At 43.0% G+C, this 19,368-nt stretch overlaps 1 long non-coding RNA gene across 1 annotated transcript in view; it reads right to left on the bottom strand.

The window, feature by feature from the left end:
* LOC140914060 (uncharacterized) overlaps nucleotides 1–19,368 on the bottom strand; it is a 31,966-nt gene that overhangs the window by 9,718 nt on the left and 2,880 nt on the right. The gene's annotated exons all lie outside the window — the stretch shown is intronic.

Here is a 19,368-nt window from a genome sequence, read left to right as displayed (position 1 = left end):
AGCCTATTCCAAATCACTGCAAATCCAGGGCCTATCTCGCACACCCACCTAGGAGATAAAAGATGGTGGGAGGTGCTTACTTGATCTCCTGAGTTGGCTTTGGAGGGAGCAGTATGGAGGAGGGCGGGAGGAAGGTAATCCCTAACCAGGCATCTATTTCCCACCCTGGGCAGATGAGTGGGTGGAGTCTTGGTTCCACCCTCCACCTTAGTCCCCAAAGGCAGGGTTGTGCACTGCACAGTGGGACAGATGTCATGGCCAGGTATGGGACTGGTGCAGGGCATGTTCCTCTCCCAGAGCAGGGTGGGAACTAGGAGGCAGATTGTCACAATAGTGCAAAAACATGCTGCCTGCTGTCCTGGGGTTTGTGGCAAAGCCATGAATGAGCCATTTAAAAAAAAGACAAACCCAAACGCAGAAGAGAAATTGGGTGACAGCTAGCACTGGCTGGATCTAACAAGTGTTTAGTGGGTCATCTCAGATAAAGATTGACGTTTTGCCTGTTCATTGACTATATTGGGACGTCTTTAGGTGAGTCTATCAGTTGATCTTAAGTCTTGCTAGGACAAGCTTGCTGGGACAAGATCATGCTAGAAGAAGTTTACTAGGCCATGCTCAAGTATCTTCTGGCTTTGGCTGGGTCACAAATACTTTTTGGTGTTTGCACATTAGTACAAAAGCAGTTATGAATCAATTCATTTAGAAGGGTCATGATCTTGTACTTAATTAAGAATAATGCAAAAGTGCTCCACTAACTGATATACAAATTATACACTAAAATCCATTTCATACATCAGTGAAATGCCATCGTTGCTCAGGTGAAACAACGCAACTGTTCAATAGCACAAAGCAATACTGCATGGCAATCTAGAAAAGGAAACAAAGAATAATGGATTCAATTGAAATTGCAGGGAGAATTTACTTAGGCAGCAGGTAATTTCCAGAACTTGAGTTTGTTCAGAACACTGGAGTTAAGAGCCCGTCTATTACAAAAGGTGCCATGGAACTGTACAGTGACACTTCCGTCACATCCTGGACATTACTAACTCGTCTCCTGTGAAAGCACCCGGTGATTCCACCGCTGTTTAGCTTGAGAGATCTGATGGAATCACAGAAAAAGATACTAAGCAAGGGCTGAATGGATCAAGATGAAACAAAGCAAGTCAGTACTTGTAATCCATCAGTATCTATGTCTCCATATTAAAGATGAAGGGTTCCATATGAAAGATAAAGTTGAAACACTGCTATTGTTCTGAGCTGGGTGAAACCTTGTTATGGGTTGAGTTAAAACTGCACTGAGATTGGGAGGGAAGGCATCCTTCAATTATCATAACTGTTAATGAGTTAATCAGAGGACCCCCCCAGTGGAGATAAAAGGGGGTTGTGAACCTGCCAAGAAGTTTGGCCTGAGTGAGCAGAAAGCTTTTGCTGAGAGGGGTGTGTGTGTGTGTATAGATATGTAGGCAGAACACACAGAAACTGAGACCAGACAGAACAGAAGGAGAGGGTGAGGCAAAAAGCAAGAAAACCAAGCAGTAGCTGGTGAGCACAGTGATCCAGGAAAAACCGAGAGAGAGAGAGAGAGCTTTTGGGTCTGGTGTTGGCTAATGAGGCATGGAGCTATAAGCTAAGAAACTGCTTCTCTCTTTTTGCTTCCTCCTGCATTCAGAGAAGCAGGAGTTTGTAACTTCCTTGTAAATAAACAAGTCTGCATGAAAGAAAATATCAGACACCATCAATTGCTACTTTGAATGGTGTCATATATATAAAGGGAAGGGTAAACCCCTTTGAAATCCCTCCTGGCCAGGGGAAAGCTCCTCTCACCTGTAAAGGGTTAAGAAGCTAAAGGTAACCTCGCTGGCACCTGACCAAAATGACCAATGAGGAGACAAGATACTTTCAAAAGCTGGGAGGAGGGAGAGAAACAAAGGGTCTGTGTCTGTCTGTATGCTGCTCTTGCCAGGGACAGAACAGGAATGGAGTCTTAGAACTTTTAGTAAGTAATCTAACTAGGTATGTGTTAGATTATGATTTCTTTAAATGGCTGAGAAAAGAATTGTGCTGAATAGAATAACTATTTCTGTCTGTGTATCTTTTTTGTAACTTAAGGTTTTGCCTAGAGGGGTTCTCTATGTTTTTGAATCTAATTACCCTGTAAGATATCTACCATCCTGATTTTACAGGGGGGATTTCTTTATTTCTATTTACTTCTATTTTTTATTAAAAGTCTTCTTGTAAAAAACTGAATGCTTTTTCATTGTTCTCAGATCCAAGGGTTTGGGTCTGTGGTCACCTATGCAAATTGGTGAGGCTTTTTATCCAACATTTCCCAGGAAAGGGGGGGTGCAAGTGTTGGGAGGATTGTTCATTGTTCTTAAGATCCAAGGCTCTGGGTCTGTAGTCACCTAGGCAAATTGGTGAGGCTTTTTACCAAACCTTGTCCAGGAAGTGGGGTGCAAGGTTTTGGGAAGTATTTTGGGGGGAAGGACGCGTCCAAACAGCTCTTCCCCAGTAACCAGTATTAGTTTGGTGGTGGTAGCGGCCAGTCCAAGGACAACGGGTGTAATATTTTGTACCTTGGGGAAGTTTTGACCTAAGCTGGTAAAGATAAGCTTAGGAGGTTTTTCATGCAGGTCCCCACATCTGTACCGGGGTTGTGAACCTGCCAAGAAGTTTGGCCTGAGTGAACAGAAAGCTTTTGCTGAGAGGGGTGTGTGTGTGTGTATAGATATGTAGGCAGAACACACAGAAACTGAGACCAGACAGAACAGAAGGAGAGGGTGAGGCAAAAAGCAAGAAAACCAAGCAGTAGCTGGTGAGCACAGTGATCCAGGAAAAACTGAGAGAGAGAGAGAGCTTTTGGGTCTGGTGTTGGCTAATGAGGCATGGAGCTATAAGCTAAGAAACTGCTTCTCTCTTTTTGCTTCCTCCTGCATTCAGAGAAGCAGGAGTTTGTAACTTCCTTGTAAATAAACAAGTCTGCATGAAAGAAAATATCAGACACCATCAATTGCTACTTTGAATGGGAACAGCCCCAGGACTCCGAACTTCTTGGGACAAAAAGGCCAACACTGGGTGGGATCCAGTTTCCAAGGAGACAGACTGTGAGCTGGTATTCCTGTTGAGACAAGATGGACCAAATAGAGGAAATGCTTGCAGAAATCCAAGATGGTCAAAAGAAATTAAAGCAAAACCTAAAACAGGAGCTGGAGATTTCAGAACAGGAGTGAAGGAAAGTGTTCACACAAGAGCTGGAGGTTTTCCCAGAAAGGGCTCAAAGATGACTTGCAGGCTGAGATGAGATCCCTTTTGGTACAACAACTATAATGTGCCCAGACAGATTGGGAAGCCCCGCTGCAACACACCCAGGCTGCAATGGTAAAAGGGATGGATGAGGTGACCGCCAATCTGACTGCCACAGACCAGAAGTTTTTCCACAAAACGGAGGAGACCCACCAAGTTTTATCCATCTTGGAATTGGTAATAGAGATGAGCTATAGCAAAGAAATTAACGGGTCACAGATCACAGTGGAAGGCAACTGCCTGGATGAGGAACCGGGCCATCCAGAGGACTTGGGTAACACCAGACATTTACAACAGTTTTCTGTTCCATTTGTAACCCACCGAGGGTGAGAGGTTGGGCTGTCCCAGTTCAAATAATGCAAAAGCAATTATCTTTGAGGAACAAACTCCCTGGGAAGCTTATGTGGCTCCATAATCTCCACTCAACATTATAGATGAATGGCTGGGAAGATGGACAGAAAGAGTGGGGAGCGGTTCCTAGCCGTCTGCTTGAGTGGCCAGGCTCTGATGGTGCTGCAGAACCTACCACCAGAAAAGAGACTGAGTTGTCCAGACCTGGTACAAGACCTTGGCATGCAGTTTGGAGCTAGCCATCAATCTGAGGTAGCCAAGGCACATCTAAGAGCTAGAAGAAGAGGGAAAGAAGAAACCCCACCTGGTTTGGAGGAGGACCCATGGAAACTTGTGTTGCTAGCATACCCCGACACCACTGAGGCCTTCCATGATACACTGGCAATGGATCCATTTACAGATTTTCATCTGGACTTGGACCTTCAGATCAAGCTCAGTGAAAGACATTCCAAGCCTGTGGAATTTGCTATGGAACTTTAATCTTTCCCTGCAGCAGTGTCCCTGAAGAAGCAGCAGCCACTAGTGGGGAGGATGGAAGCTGATCGTCATGAGTCCTATAAGTACAGCTCTGTGTCTACTATGAAAGAGAGGGTTCTAATCTGGTACATGACCTTATTGTAAAATTAGAAAACCTGACACATTTTGGTTTGTAAAACAAGGGGAATTGGCAGTATCGCAAACATTAAAGGAAACAGTTCAGATAAATGCAGGTACTGTGACAAAATTGGCCACAAGAAGGATTGTTATAAATTTAAGGAAGACCAAGACAGACTATAGTTTAGGAAACTGGGGAGCACGAAGCTTAAGGGGCAATGTTTTGTGATGTTGCAAGGATCTGCCCCACAGCTTTTGTTTAGATCAAGGCAGTTGAACAACAATAAATGGGCATTTGGCTATTGAATCCATAATGGGACCTGTCAAATGTACAGTGGTGATTGACCCAGGTTCAAACATAACAGTTTTTAAATCAGACATGCTAAAAAGGCAACGGAATTGGGGATCCCAAATGGAACCACTTAATGGATTTTGAATGGAGACAAAGACTTGGGGCAAGGGCACCTGTTCAGAAATTGGGTTTGAAGACTGGACCTCTGAAATTCAAGGAAGAAGTTTGGGTGGCTGAAACTGTGGATGAGCTAACAATTAGTCTGGATTTCATTATGATTAAGGCTAAAATTTTGTCATGGGTATTTTTAGTAAATTCATGGACAAGACGTGGGCAATAAACAATAAATTACAGAAGCTAGAGCCTCACCACCCACGGCTGAAGTCATGGAGGTCACATAAAATCACAGAATCTGTGACCTCCATGTCTGATAGCCTTAATTATGGTCAACAACTGAGTGGTCAGTGCCTTATAAATTCAGTCTGGGGAAATTCCCTTGAAGGAGATGGCCCAGGTGAAACAAATGATTGTAGACAAGTGGTTTGCAATGAACTGCCCCCAAGGCACTATAACAGCTGCATGCTTTGGTACCTTTCCAGCAAGGTAAATTTGCGGAATGACTGAAACCAGTTTGGAGACCTACGGTTTGGGGGGAATATTAGGTGCTAATGCTCTTGTGGATCTGAAACAGGAGCTGATCCCTCTTCATTTGCTGAATATTTCTGATAAGCTGCAAATAGTAAAAGAAGGGAAACCATTTCAGCAAGATGTGATTCAGAACTGAAAAAGGCTCTTGGGACTGCTTCTAGCTTGGCCTATCCGTGTTTCAAAACCCCTTCCCATAACTGTCAGGATGAGTTAATCAGCAGACCTCCACCTGAGACAAAAGAGGGTTGTGAAATCCCCCAGGAGTTTGGACTGAGTGGACCAAGGGGTGTGCGTGTGTGTGTGTGCAGGCAGAACACACACAAACTGAGAACAGACCGAATGGAGAGAAAGGCAGAGGCAAAAAATCAAGAAAGCAAAGCAGTAGCCAGTGAGCAGTGTTCCCCTGCGAAAAGCTAGAGAGCCATCACCAGATCCCAAAAACTCTAATGAGGCTTTGGGCTATAAGCAAAGAAACTCCTTCTTTTCTTCTTGGTTCCTCCTGTGATCAGAAAAAACAGAACTTTGTACCTTCCTTATAAATAAGATTGCATCAAAGAAAATACCAGACGCCATCAGTTTCCACTTCCAATATCACCAGAGCCCTGAACTTTGATTAGCCACATGCATCAAAATGGGGCACCAGTATCTAATGTAACTCCATCAGTTTCAGGAATGAGTTTGGGGTTGTAGGTACTTCAACTGCTGGGCTATTGTGCAAATTAGGTGCCAACCTCAGGGTCCTGAAAAACTGACAGTATGCTTCTCTTGTGGGCTACATTTGGACACTGCTACCGCAAACCATGAATGGCTACATTCCTTGAGCAAGTTTGCACATGCTAAGCTTTTGAATGACATTATAAATGAAAATACCTGTTACTTCTGGTTGCATTTTAGGTGGGCAATGGACTTAAGGCAGTTGATCTAACTTTCTTACTGAATAAGTGAAAATAGGTTAGTTGCAGGATAAAATAAGTTGCATCATAAAGGACTATATTCTCCATTGTTTGGCATCTGTTTGGCGCTGGCTTAGATTGAGTGAGCTCCAGAAATGTCTTTGACCTGCGGGCTTGGGCTTTCACCAGCCATTCCACTGGCTTTTACTGGTAAACACAATCCTTACAGTTGTTTAATAACCAGAGCCATTTTCATTGGGATGTGTAAACTCTTCCAGCAACGGAGAGAAAAAGCAGAGATGCTGTTGTGTTGTGTTTTTTGAAGGAGAGAAGAAAATGGAAGTAAAGCCATCAAGGGGATCGGGGATCAAGCAATCAAAGGATCCAGGTGCACTGGGGAAGAGGCACTACTCCCCTGAGAGTACAGCAGGGACCAAATTGACACGCTGAGACCCAGTTAATCTCCGCTTCTTCTCTTGACATAGGTGTAATAAGCAGTGCCAGCTGTGGGGTTGTTTTGGGTAAAAATTTTAAATTTTTTTTACCAATCCTGAAACTTTTAATCTCTTAAAAGGCAGGGTGGTCAAAATTTGATATTGGTGCAAAGTTTCTCAAACCTGACTTTAGAAATGTTTAAAGTGGCTCTAATGTTCAAAGCCTTATTATTTTCTCAAGGCTGCTAAGAAGGGAAGACTTAGTAAACGGGATCAGCGTTGAGGCCAACACCATGGTATGTATTTAACTATTTTCAGAACAGAATCTGCCTTCTCATTCACACTTCGAACACTGAGAGTTACGAGTGAAATCCTAGTACGCGGTGCTTCAGCCTTGTAATTGTAAATCTTCCTAATAGAACCCAGCCATTTCACACCGTACACCTTAAATCAGTGCCCCTGATGAGTGGGCTTTGAATGCCTGGACAAAAAATAATTAATCAAGATTAAATCAATGCTGCATCTGAATCAGGTGTTAGTCAGGATGCATTCCTTTGAGGGGGAAAAAAATCACCTAAAAGTAACTTATAAATCCATGGCATGGTTCAGGTTGTGAGGAAATGTGAGTGATGTGGATTTCCAGGCTTTCTAGTGTGGAGATGCTTCATATGGTTGGAACTTGCTGCTCCTTGGCAGATCATCTGGTTCCAGAATACAGGTGTCTTGCAGCTTGCCACAAACAACAAGGGGCTGATCCTGATCTCACTCGCATCAGCTTTACAACCGATTTCAGTGGAGTTCTGCCTGGTTTGTGCCAGTAAATGCGAAAAGAATCGTGTGCAGCTGAGGAAACCTAGAGAGATGGAAGGGGTCGGATCAATCAGCATTTGTAACAGCAGTAAGAGGGTGAGGGAGAATGGGGGAAAAAAACAACCAGGGGATATAATTCTAATCTGTATTGACTGACTTTCTTGCTTTGTTGGTTGCAGTGGTTTTGTAGCCATGTTGGTCCTAGGATGTTCTAGAGAGAAGGTGGGCGAAGCAGTGTCTTTAATTGGACCAACTTCTATTGGTGAAAGAGACAAGTTTTTGAATTTACACAGAACTCTCCTTCAGGTTTAGGAACGCACTCGGAGTGTCACAGCTAAATACAAGGTGGAACACATCGTTAAGCATTAGGAGTTAACATATTGCAGGAGACCATTCAGGGTGAAGTGGGCAGTTAACTTCTGCAGTCCTAGGACAAAAGAGGGTTAGTAGGTTACAGATTCTTGTCATGAGCCAGAAATCAAGCGTCTTTATTGAATCCATGATTTTTAGTGTCATACAAAGTTATGAATTTAAGCTCCAAAGCTCATCTTTTGAAGGTGTTGTGCTGGTTTCCTTTAAGGATGAGGACTGAGAGCTCGGATATGGAGTGACCGTTTTGTGAAATGTGTTCACCCATGGGTGATGTCGTGTTTTTGTCTTTTATCATGTTTCTGTGTGAGTTCATTTGAGAGCTGTTGCATAGAAATGCAACATGATTTTTCATTCTTTAGCCATTTTTCCATTCCTGTAGTTTCAGCCATTAACAAATCAAATCTCATTTATAGTAGACAATTGCTTGAACCAAAGCTGTGTCTGCAATACCTGCAGGAGAACAACTCTTGAACAGATAAGAATACACCCTTGCCAGTATCAACAGACAAATTAACTATGTACCATATATGCTCTGTTTACTTATTATGAATTAATACTCTGGTGAAAATTCATTACTAATATTCTCTTAAACAATATTTTAATTTATCTTTTACATGTAACATTCCTCCCTGTCTGGAATAGTTTTGAGCATATTTTCCCCATTTCTTCTCCAGGGTATCAGCAATTTGCATAACATTAGGTCAAAAGTCCCTTGAGAATTTATTACTGACAGTTTTGTAAAACAGATTTATCCTTTTGCTGTGAATGGAAGCTAGACTTGTAGGATAACTTTACAAAGGCACAAAAACGCAAAACCCCTGGCTATTGGTTATTACCAACTACTTTGTAGAAAGTTTGAAAATGTAGATGAAGGCACCAAGCTGTCAATATGTCTGTCATTGTGGCACATAAAACAGACATTGCTGAGGCAATATAAACCACAATTCTCTCCAGAAGATTGATAAAGGTGGTTATGTGAAAAGTAATTATGATAAGAAGCTTATAGAAGTGGCAGGGCCGGCACTCAATTTCTCAGCATGGCATAGTCACCTTTTATACAACATCTATACGCCCAATACTCAGCAAAGAAACCTCATCTTTATCCTGGATTCTTGTCTCTCAGCATAGATACAAATATTTTGTTGGTAAAGCTTTTGACTTTGAAGAGAAAGTAATATACATAGTCTTGGAATTCTGCCTCTGAGCTAAGGAACAATAACCTTAACTTTTTTAATAGGCTCTATCACTCAGAGATCATTCCGATAAGATTAATAGTCATGGCTCTATTTCAGTATTTTTTTTATAGCGGGTTGTAACGAAAATGAATGTTAGTTTCTATGTCAGATGAAGGTCACCCTGACCCCCACTGGCGCTAGGGAGAACTTCACTGAACTGTTTTTTGTTGTAGTTCAACTTTGGTTACCAGAATTAATAAAAGAGGAAAAATAACCCCCCAAAACCTCACAATGCAGAATAACTCTGCAATCTCCAAATAAAACCGCCAGCAGAGCATGAAAGCTGGATGGGAAGCAAAATAACTGTTCTACTGGATTATTTGGAAATGAGTTACTCTGAGCCTACATTTTAGGTAAAAGGAAGATGAGATTTTTTTGCAGCTACGGTGGTGCAAACTGATCTTTTTGGACGGATCCCATCACCCAAAACATCCTAAACTCCTGAAAAAAGCCCAACCTGCCCCATCCCAGCTGCTTCTGTTCTTCTTACCTACCTCCGTGCTTCTGCCAGCCAACCTCCCACTGCTGTTTGTAGCTGATTCCCTCACTGACCCTACCTAGATACGCACTCCTGGCTGAACCAACAATTCCTTTGCCAGTTTCCAACCCACAGCTCAAGCTGAGAACAAGTAAATGGCATTAAGGCCTACCATGGGGAGGATAGGCCAGAAATCAGTAGAGCAATGAACAGTTGGGTCATGATTTGTTGTAGGCAGTAATCTGTTTGTTTCAGACTCACCTTCCTATTGCAGGGAAGTCTTCCTGACCTCCTGCAATATAGTGAGCCTACATTTGTATCAATCACCTAATGTATCTAAGCTAGAAATTTAAGCAACAACAGGAGAATTCCTGTGGTTTCTATTCAGGGCCCCATTTTCAACAATGCTGAACATTCATGGCTGCGAGTGAAGTCAAAGGGGACCACTGGTGCTCATCATCTCTTCCAATCAGACAGAAATGAGGGGCCAGACTTTTGAAAGAGCTTAGGGTCCGATTTTCCCAGAGTTCAACACCCATAACTGGTGCTAGATTTTTCAAAAGAACTCAGCTCCCAGGTAGCCCCCAAAATAGGCTGGCATGTCAGAAGTGCTCTGCACTCAGTAGGTCCTGGGTGTTGACTTCCTTTGAAAATCTGGGCCGAGTTGTAGGGCCTTGAACTTCCTAGATACGTGGTGTTTATTTAACGATAACTCGGACAATTTGGGGATCTTTAATATTCCTTACTAGATTCGGATGACAACAGCAAAATGTGACATGGACTAATACCATTTGGGGATCACAGAGAAATGTCTTCTCAAGATTTTTTTTTTTTCCCCCCCATTCACAGTAGAAGTGAGCAAAAATCCCACAGCTGGAATTTGGGTCTCCCATTCACATGCACAACAGCAGGTCCAATTCTTATTAAATTCCCTGGTCTATTGGCAGCTTGGTCTAGCTGCTTAATTGCTTTGGACATGCCCGAGAACTGGGGCGGGCTGTTCAACTGGCAATCAGGGTTGTGCGACAAAGAAGTTTGCTAGGATGTTTAAATTAGTCACACGTCCCCGGGGTAGGATGCTGTGCTGCAGTGCCCATTGAGACATACGCATGCTCTCTCACAAGCGTGAGTTAACCAGCTGCAAGGCTGCTCTATGCGTAAGTTTTACTGGTATAACTATGTTGGTTAGAGGTGTGGCGTCGTTATCCTGATAAAAGCCAGCATGTGTAGATGCAGTTATGCCAGTATAAATATGTTGGATACCAGCATGACTTCTTTTGGTTCCAAACCAGTAGAAACACCAATACAACTGTATCCACGCTGCTGCTTGAACTATAAAGTGGCAAAACCTTTCTAGTTTAGGCAATTGCTAAGAAGAAGGATCCCACTAGTTTAGGTGACAGCAATGCAAGCAGAGTCGGAATGAGCTCTACCCTGACACCTAGTAATAAGCTGAGGGGAAAAGATTTCAGGAACAGACCGTATTTGCATAAACACACCTACTCACATGAATGCTCCTCTGAACTCTGGGTCTTCGCTGACCAAGGATAGCAACTGTGAGTGGGCGGTTAAAGGAACGTTTGTTTGTCGGACTTTCATGCTGCAAGGTGAGAAACTGAGGCAAAGGATACTGCCCAACGTACTCTGGGGTGGGTATTTGCTTGTGGTCATATGCTTGCCAATCGTGGGTGTGGTGTTTTCACAAATAAATGCTGGGTTCTTTTTCCGTTGTTATTAAAAGTTTTCTTTGCTATATACAGACTCTGAGCTTGTGAGAGGGCAAGAAGGATGAATTCAAACTGGAACAGGTACAGAGAAGGGCTACGAGGATGATCCGAGGAATGGAAAACCTGACTTATGAAAGGAGACTCAAGGAGCTTGGCTTGTTTAGCCTAACCAAAAGAAGGTTGAGGGGAGATCTGATTGCTCTCTATAAATATATCAGAGGGATAAATACCGGAGAGGGAGAGGAATTATTTAAACTCAGTACCAGTGTGGACACAAGAACAAATGGCTATAAACTGGTCATCGGGAAGTTTAGACTTGAAATTAGACAAAGGTTTCTAACCATCAGAGGAGTGAAGTTTTGGAATAGCCTTCCAAGGGAAGCAGTGGGGGAAAAAGACCTATCTGGCTTTAAGATTAAATTTGATAAGTTTATGGAGGAGATGGTATGATGGGATAACATGATTCTGGCAATTAATTGATCTTTAAATATTCTTGGTAAATAGGCCCAATGGCCTGTGATGGGATGTTAGATGTGGTGGGATCTGAGTTACTACAGAGAATTCTTTCCTGAGTATCTGGCTGGTGAATCTTGCCCATATGCTCAGGGTTTAGCTGATCGCCATATTTGGGGTCAGGAAGGAATTTTCATCCAGGGCAGATTGGCAGAGGCCCTGGAGGTTTTTCGCCTTTCTCTGTAGCTTGGAGCATGGGTCACTTGCTGGAGGATTCTCTGCTCCTTGAAGTCTTCAGTCTTTAAACCATGATTTGAAGACTTCAATAGCTCAGAGATAGGTGAGATTTAGGTTTATCGCAGGAGTGGGTGGGTGAGATTCTGTGGCCTGCATTGTGCAGGAGATCAGACTAGATGATCATAATGGTCCCTTCTGACCTTAATATCTATGAATCTATGAAAAAGTATTGCCTCTTAGAGATGCCCAGGGTGGTGTTTAATTTTCCTAGATTACTGGGTGGAGGGCTTGAGTCAGTTCTGTTTTGTATTGTTAAGAGGAACCCCTAAATATTGAACCCAACCCTTGTTGCAGCCAACTCCACCTGGCAGAAGGGTTACACCAGCATCAGGAGTCGCTAGCTCAGTTCTTTATTTGCATTGAAAGGTTCTAAAGCATCCAGGATTTGGGGCTGAAGGACAGTAGAAATGGACATTTCTAGACACAGACTGAAGTTGTGAGACCAGTAAAGGGACTAAGGAAACACGAATTTAGGAGCTCGGGAAGTACTGCATCCTGTTTTTGGCTTCAGGGAATCAAGATCGGATTCTTTTCCTGAGCCAGAGAGAATGGAATTCTTGAGATCAGACTGTATATTTATCAACCAGAGGAGTTTATTGGACTATTATGCGACATGATGTATTCTACACTCACTGAAGTTCAAGCTTAAAGTTCTGGATTCGTAGTTTGTTAATTAAAAACATATTTGCAAAGGATATATGTGTGCTGCCGGGAGTGTGGAACCCTGGTGGTATGGGGCCCCTGGTGAGGCCCTTACATGCTAATTGCACTTCCACCTCTTTCCACTGTGGAATAGCAGAGCTAATTTTGATACCATGAGGAGTCTAGTTACAGGCAGCTGAATTCACTTTGGGCCAATGGTGCACTAGCACTGAGGTTCCCCTACTACGGGCTGAAATCACAAAAGAGCTAAATTTACTAAGAGCTGAAATCACTGAGTGTTGTGTTAAGTAGTGGGGGAGCCTGAAGATATATTGGGGAGCAGTTTGTGGGACAGCTGGCAGAGCAGAGCAGCTCATGGGACAGCTGGCAGAGCAGAGCGGCTGGTGGAGCGGAGCAGTTTGAATTCGGGGGAGGGATAGCTCAGTGGTTTGAGCATTGGCCTGCTAAACCCAGGGCTGTGAGTTCAATCCTTGAGAGGGCCATTTAAGGATCTGGGGCAAAAATTGCGGGATTGGCCCTGCTTTGAGCAGGGGGTTGGACTAGATGACCTCCTGAGGTCCCTTCCAACCCTGATATTCTATGACATTCTATATTCTATTCTAAACCAGCAGAAATAGGTCACTGCACCATTTTCCAGAAAATGTCTTAAGTATTTAATTGCCCATAGACAGCCTATTTTTGAAACATAGAAGCCATACATTAGATTAATGTCCAAACTGAGTAGCCAGTTTTCTCTAGTGCTTGTATCTATGTGATTTAAAAGAAAGAAGAGCTGAATAAGTTAATTCAGCTTTCTGGCAAATAGGGAGGAAATTCTGGTCACTGTGGGAAAAGTGGCTTACCATCCCATTGGGTGCGGGCACATGTTGCAAAAGCAAGCTGTCTGTTGTTGTTTATTCTTTGTCTTACCATAGCATGTAGGGATCAGGACCCCATTGTGCGAGGCACTGTCCAAACGTTAGAAAAAAGAGTCTCTGCCCTGAAGAACTCACACTGCAAGTGCGAGCAAAAGGCAAGAGACAACAAGTGAATACAACAGACAGACAGGAGGAGCATCAGAAAACAATAACACAGTATGAATTAGCATGAGCCATGGTCATAGACCACCAGCTGCCTAATCAGTGTGCATGCTTATCCTAACTTAAACACAACTCCATCATTCATTCCACTTGTGCCAAAAGCAGGAATCATATAGCTGGAGAGGCCCATCCTTCGGTACAAGGAGCAACATGTATGCTGACCACGTCTCCGTTAGCCATCCTCTTTGGCTCCTCTCATTGAAGGCCGGTGACATGTTTTCCCTGTGACTTTTTTGAACTGCTTTTTTCCAGCGAAGCCTGAAGGGGCAGAGTTTTAGGGGGTGGTTTTGGAACATGCCTACTTGCAGGCCTAGTCAGAATTTGGCCCCACATTTAATGTCCTCAGCTACAAAAGCAACATTTTGAATGCAGCACTTAGCTTAGGGTGGTGACGGGACAGGCCACAGAAAACGGAGCTTTCCCTGGAAATTTGTAGCATCTTTCCTGTTTCTTCTACGCTAGAAAAACCCCATACCTTCCCTGCTTCATTTCCATCCTAAACCAGGAAGTTCAGATGCAGTGAAAAAAAACAGGACACAAAATTTGGGCTCACCTTGACTTGATTCTATTTCATCACAATCATACTAATCAGCATTTACGTGTTCAATGTGCTAAGCAAGCTATTTAGTCATTGCAGATGGAGAAGCTCAGGTTCAGAGAGGTAATGAGCCAAATTCTTCCATCTGCGAAATTCACTTTGCAAAGCCCTTGTGGCTCAAAGAGGACTTAGGTTGGCCAGAAATGTCTAGCCGATAATTCCCCCGTGCACGGAAGCCTGCAACTGGCAGAGATCACTCTTGTATTAGCCAATACCTTCTCTTTCCACTCTCATTCAGCATAAGGGCATGCTGGTGGTAGGACTCTCCACTGGGTGAAGAATCCAGCCCAACTGGGTTTGCCCAAAGCCATGCCCTGGGTAAATGCCCAAAGTGGGTTTGAAACTCAGAAGTTCCTGACTGCCAGTGTCACTCTTTTTTTTCAAAAGACCATGCTTCCTTTTGCTTTTATCAAGACCTGCTTTGCCCATCCTGCTGCTAACTATTTTTATTAGTGTTACCAACATTGGCCAACCAGAGAAAGAACAGCAAAAACATTGTAAGTGAGGTACGAGAATAGAACAGAGAAAGTGCTTAAAATACATTGGCGTGTAGCAGATCAGAGCAGAAATAGATGGTAAATATCTTATCTATAGTTCTTCCCCACCCAAAATCAATCTTGAGAATCTTACTTTTTTCCCCCCCAAAATGAAGATCCTCTTTCACATCCAAACCACTCGGGAGTAATTTAATCTCCTGTTCAACTCCTGCCCAATCATTTTATCTTTCATTTCCTTCCATTGTATTCCATCTGGCACGTGGCCCATCTGTTATAAGTCCCAGATATCATAAAGTAATTTCGGAGATTTATGGAACGGGAAAATAAGAATCAGGTGGGTTGAAGCAAAAGTTGCTTATGGTGCGTGGACGTCTCGGGGGAATTGCACAGAGCCTGCAACAGCACAGAAGTGTCTCCGTGGAACAAAGCCAGAGAGATAAGGCAAAGAAACCCTAGTTTTCTGTAATAACTGTATTTGTGCCAAGTCACAGGTACTTACTCCTATTTAGGTTTCAGAGTAGCAGACGTGTCAGTCTGTATTCGCAAAAAGAACAGGAGTACTTGTGGCACCTTAGAGACTAACACATTTATTTGAGCATAAGCTTTCGTGAGCTACATCCGATGCATCCGATGAAGTGAGTTGTAGCTCACGAAAGCTTATGCTCAGATAAATTTGTTAGTCTCTAAGGTGCCACAAGTGCTCCTTTTCTTTTTACTCCTATTTAGGGGAATGGTGCTCTGCAGACTCAAAGGGACGAATTCAGCCAGATGACTAGTTCTCATAGGAGTTGGGCACCTTTGAAAATCTTCCTGTAATTGCAGTGCTGATAAAACTGACCAAAAAGTAACTTCAATGTGGTAAAAATTAAAGTTTTTAAACACTTGTTAGTTTTTGCCTTATGTTTGCACTTTCCATGACAACAAAAGCAGGATCTCGTTAGCAGAAAGTCTCTCTTTCAAATTCTCTGCTAGTCTCTAATAGCTGAACTGGAATGGGTATGTTTGTAGTAAGCTTGTTGTAAGTTGCCACATCTCTCAAAAGAGAGCCTGCTTCTGTTCTTGCCTAGTGTAAAAAGCCTGCATAAAATTGTTTCTGGAGCCCATGGGCATGAGGCAATCGGCAAAATCTCACTGAAAAATTGCAAAATAGGTCAGAACTTCATGAAATGAAAGCAAGTGTTGTGAAATTTTGCAATCGTGGGGGAATAATTGCTAAATTTTTCACTGCTACAAATTGTTGTGAATATTGATTAGTATTTAAAGTAGATGTGGATCTAGGCAGCCATATAAAGTGTTGTCTCAAAACGTCAATCATTATATTACCTAGTCCAATGACAAAACAACCCTTCCCTCCCACTGACCCGGGACTTTGGATTCCCCAGTTGACCTTAGGAAGCCAAAATAATGATCTCCTTCCCACCCCTTTAAATACTTTTTGTCCTGCATCCAGATGTGCAAGAGGGATGAAATAAAAAACATGCACATTCCATACTCCACATTACTAATTGACATAATATAGGGACAGGCAGTAAACCAGCCAATGACATTGCCAAAATATACATAGAGGAATGGTAGGAAGCCTCCCAGAATAGCCAAAATACAGATCAAGCACATAGGAAATCAGCTTTGAGCATTAAATCCTAGTGTGACATTGAGATGAAAAAGCTCCAACCATTGTCGGAGTATACGAAGGAGGACCAAGCAGATTAGTATACATACAGGAGCACATAACAAATATCCAGGTGCCTGGCATTGCCCCGAGCACGCACAGACACATGTGATAGCTCAGCCAAGATATATGCAGGAGCAGGTAGAAAACGAGTCCCTGCCTTGGCAAATAGTCCTTTGTGCTAGTTTGCTTCTGGTTCAATGCAGAAACGTGCAGGAAATGAGGCGCAACATTGCCAAAAGACCTCCTAATTGTAATCAACAGGAAGCCTCCAAAGGCTTGGAGCTGGTTCGGGAGAAGGATCCAGTGGTTCACCTGTTTCCTCGAGCTCGCTCGGCCTGCAGAGGTCCCCAGCGTCATCACAAGAATCATTCACCTTCTTCCAAAAAAGTGCCAGGGCAATGATAGGGTCTGGTTTACCATGTGCTCTAGTTTGCTGTGAGCTCTCCCCAGCCCTTGCCTAAAGAATGCCTTTCATCACTACTACCTCATGTTGCCTTCTGGCTGGAGGCCCAGGGATTCCTTACCCCCCCACTCCAACATCGTCAGCCATTGCAGTTTGGACATATGCAAGAGCGGCCCTGAAGGGTGTGCTTCAAAGGAACATGCAAGGAACATGGATAATTATGGAATTACCAATTCACTGGGGAAGTTCCTTCTCAATCCCCACCAGTGAGTGGCTGTCTTATACCCTGTAACACAAGTGTTTATACCTTCCCCCTTTTTTTTGTTAATCCTATTTAATGTGACAGTGGATGTTAGCTACAAGGCCCTGTTCCAGCAATGCAATTAGGCATGTGCATAGTCCCAATGACTTTAGAATCCCAGTAAGAGCTTGGAATCAATATTTGTGGCAATAATTTAACACACAAAACAAAAAATCCCCCCACTGCATTAAAAGTTCCATTCTATTGTACTTCAGCCTAGACACTAAAATATTTACACAGCTAAAATCATGAGGAAAATAAGTTTTAGGTTTCTCATGGATGAATTGTCAGTAGTTGTAGAAGAGTTTACTTTTTAATCATTGTTGAAGCCTCTTCTAACATCCTTCCTAAGGCGTACAGATTTCCCTTGTAATACATTGCAATCAGTTGCACAACAATAGCCATTGCTGTTGTACCCTGTTAATGGACATGGACACATGTATTTCCAGTGAATCCTGAGGAGACATTTGGCTGTTCTTAGTCCACGTTCTTGAGGGCAAAATCACATTTCACATCCTAAAACTCCCAGTGACTTCAACAGCAGTCTTGGGTGAGCGAGAGATGCAAGACTTGCCCCTTAAGTGTTAGGTTTCCAAAATGTTAGTTTTAAGGATTGTTATACAGCCTGTAACTGTTTGAATTTTAATGAATAGCTGTGATGATAACCAGATTCTCATGTTTTATAGAAAACCGACACTTCATAAATACTAAAAAGTGCTATTTTCTACATCTGTGCTGGTTTCCTACAACTCTGGAAATGAAATTATTGGCCAACGTCTTATAACTACCTATTGAATTACTATCACTAGCCTGTTCATTGTATGTCCAAAATATATAAATAACAAAGAGGAATTCCATATGCTCAGGAAAATTGGAAAACCCAACAAAAATATTACTCAAATCTGGCATAGTGTTTCTTAAAGAGCAGTCAAAGAAAAAGTGTTTTTTCTCTCCCGCACTAGTATTATTGCAATAGTAAAATAAAAAGTTTGCTGTCATCAGCTTTTTATCAGCTATTTGATATCCCAGAGCACTGTCCGCCAGAAGTGTTGGCTTTCTAGTGTGCTCATAGGCATCCATGAGATAGTAGCTACATGGGCTTATTGCTAATTATTTCCATAGCACCATATGCATAACATTTTGCAGTAGAAAATGGACACCATCCCTGCTTCTAGGCACTTAGTCTAATACTCATAACCTCAGAGTTCTATGACACTGCACTGCAATCATCTATGTTCTGTGAGAATGGGGATAACCATGAGGTTACCTTAACTTCAGTCTCTCCGCTCATAAAAGGATAAGGCAGGAGCGGGAAGCTAGACAACTGCACCTGGAATTTATAAATCTAGAAATATCTGTTGTCATTCCCATGTGTGGGTTTGCAGAGACTCAGAGGATGTAATGAGATACAGGGTACATCTGGGTACTGGTCCTTTCTAGGAGAACTTCTAGAGAATTTCTTATTAGCCAGATCTGAATGAAAGAGTAGTTGTCCTGCTCTCAGAGAGCGATTGCAACACGTAATGCACGCTTTTCTATCTCTTAGGTTTGATGGAGATGTTTTGGACCAAATCTGGCTCATGAGCACTGGTGTGAATTTGGAGTAATTTTCTTTACGCCAGTGGGCTTACATCAAATTTACAGCCGTGTAATTAACAGCTATATCCGGTGGCCCTTAACTGAGTAGAACTGTTCAAGCTACTTGAGAATGAGGCCCTGACAGCAGTGCAGACCCAGCACAGTCCTGTTCTCCGCTTCAGTTCAAAACAAGGGAATTCTGGGAGGAGTAGTTCCCACGGCTGATGGGAGTGTTAGGCCTCACAGCAAAGAATGCTGGGAAGGAGTGCCGGAGGATATAAAACAGCCCTTCCCCCACAAAGAAGGAAGGCTCAAGTCTTCTCTCCTGAGGGAGACATTAAGAAACGGGCAGTAGCTTTGGTCTGGGAAGGTCTTGGAGAAGGTTTTGAAGAAACCAATGAAAGGGGCTATGAAGAGGCCTAGAGAGGCAACTAGATGTCTGGGTAAATGACACCAAGGGTGTGTGTGTGTGTATATGGGAGGGGGGATGATGGTTTGGTGAGACAGCTCAGACCTGGGAGAGGAATTCATGGCCCATAACAGAGCAAAGGAAGAAGCCTTAAGGGGAGAGAAGTGGGGAGAGTTGGTGGTTGGCCCCGACACCTGTTTCTTTGTCTAGGGCACTGAGCCCCTAGCAAAGGGGGTAAGGAGAGAGCACACTGATCTCCAGCTATTCTCTGCTGTGGAAGA

This window comes from Lepidochelys kempii, chromosome 7 (assembly GCF_965140265.1).
Source record: "Lepidochelys kempii isolate rLepKem1 chromosome 7, rLepKem1.hap2, whole genome shotgun sequence".
NCBI lineage: Eukaryota > Metazoa > Chordata > Testudines > Cheloniidae > Lepidochelys > Lepidochelys kempii.
The sequence above is the reverse complement of the archived record's forward strand: the minus strand, read 5'-3'. Positions and strand labels throughout refer to the sequence as shown.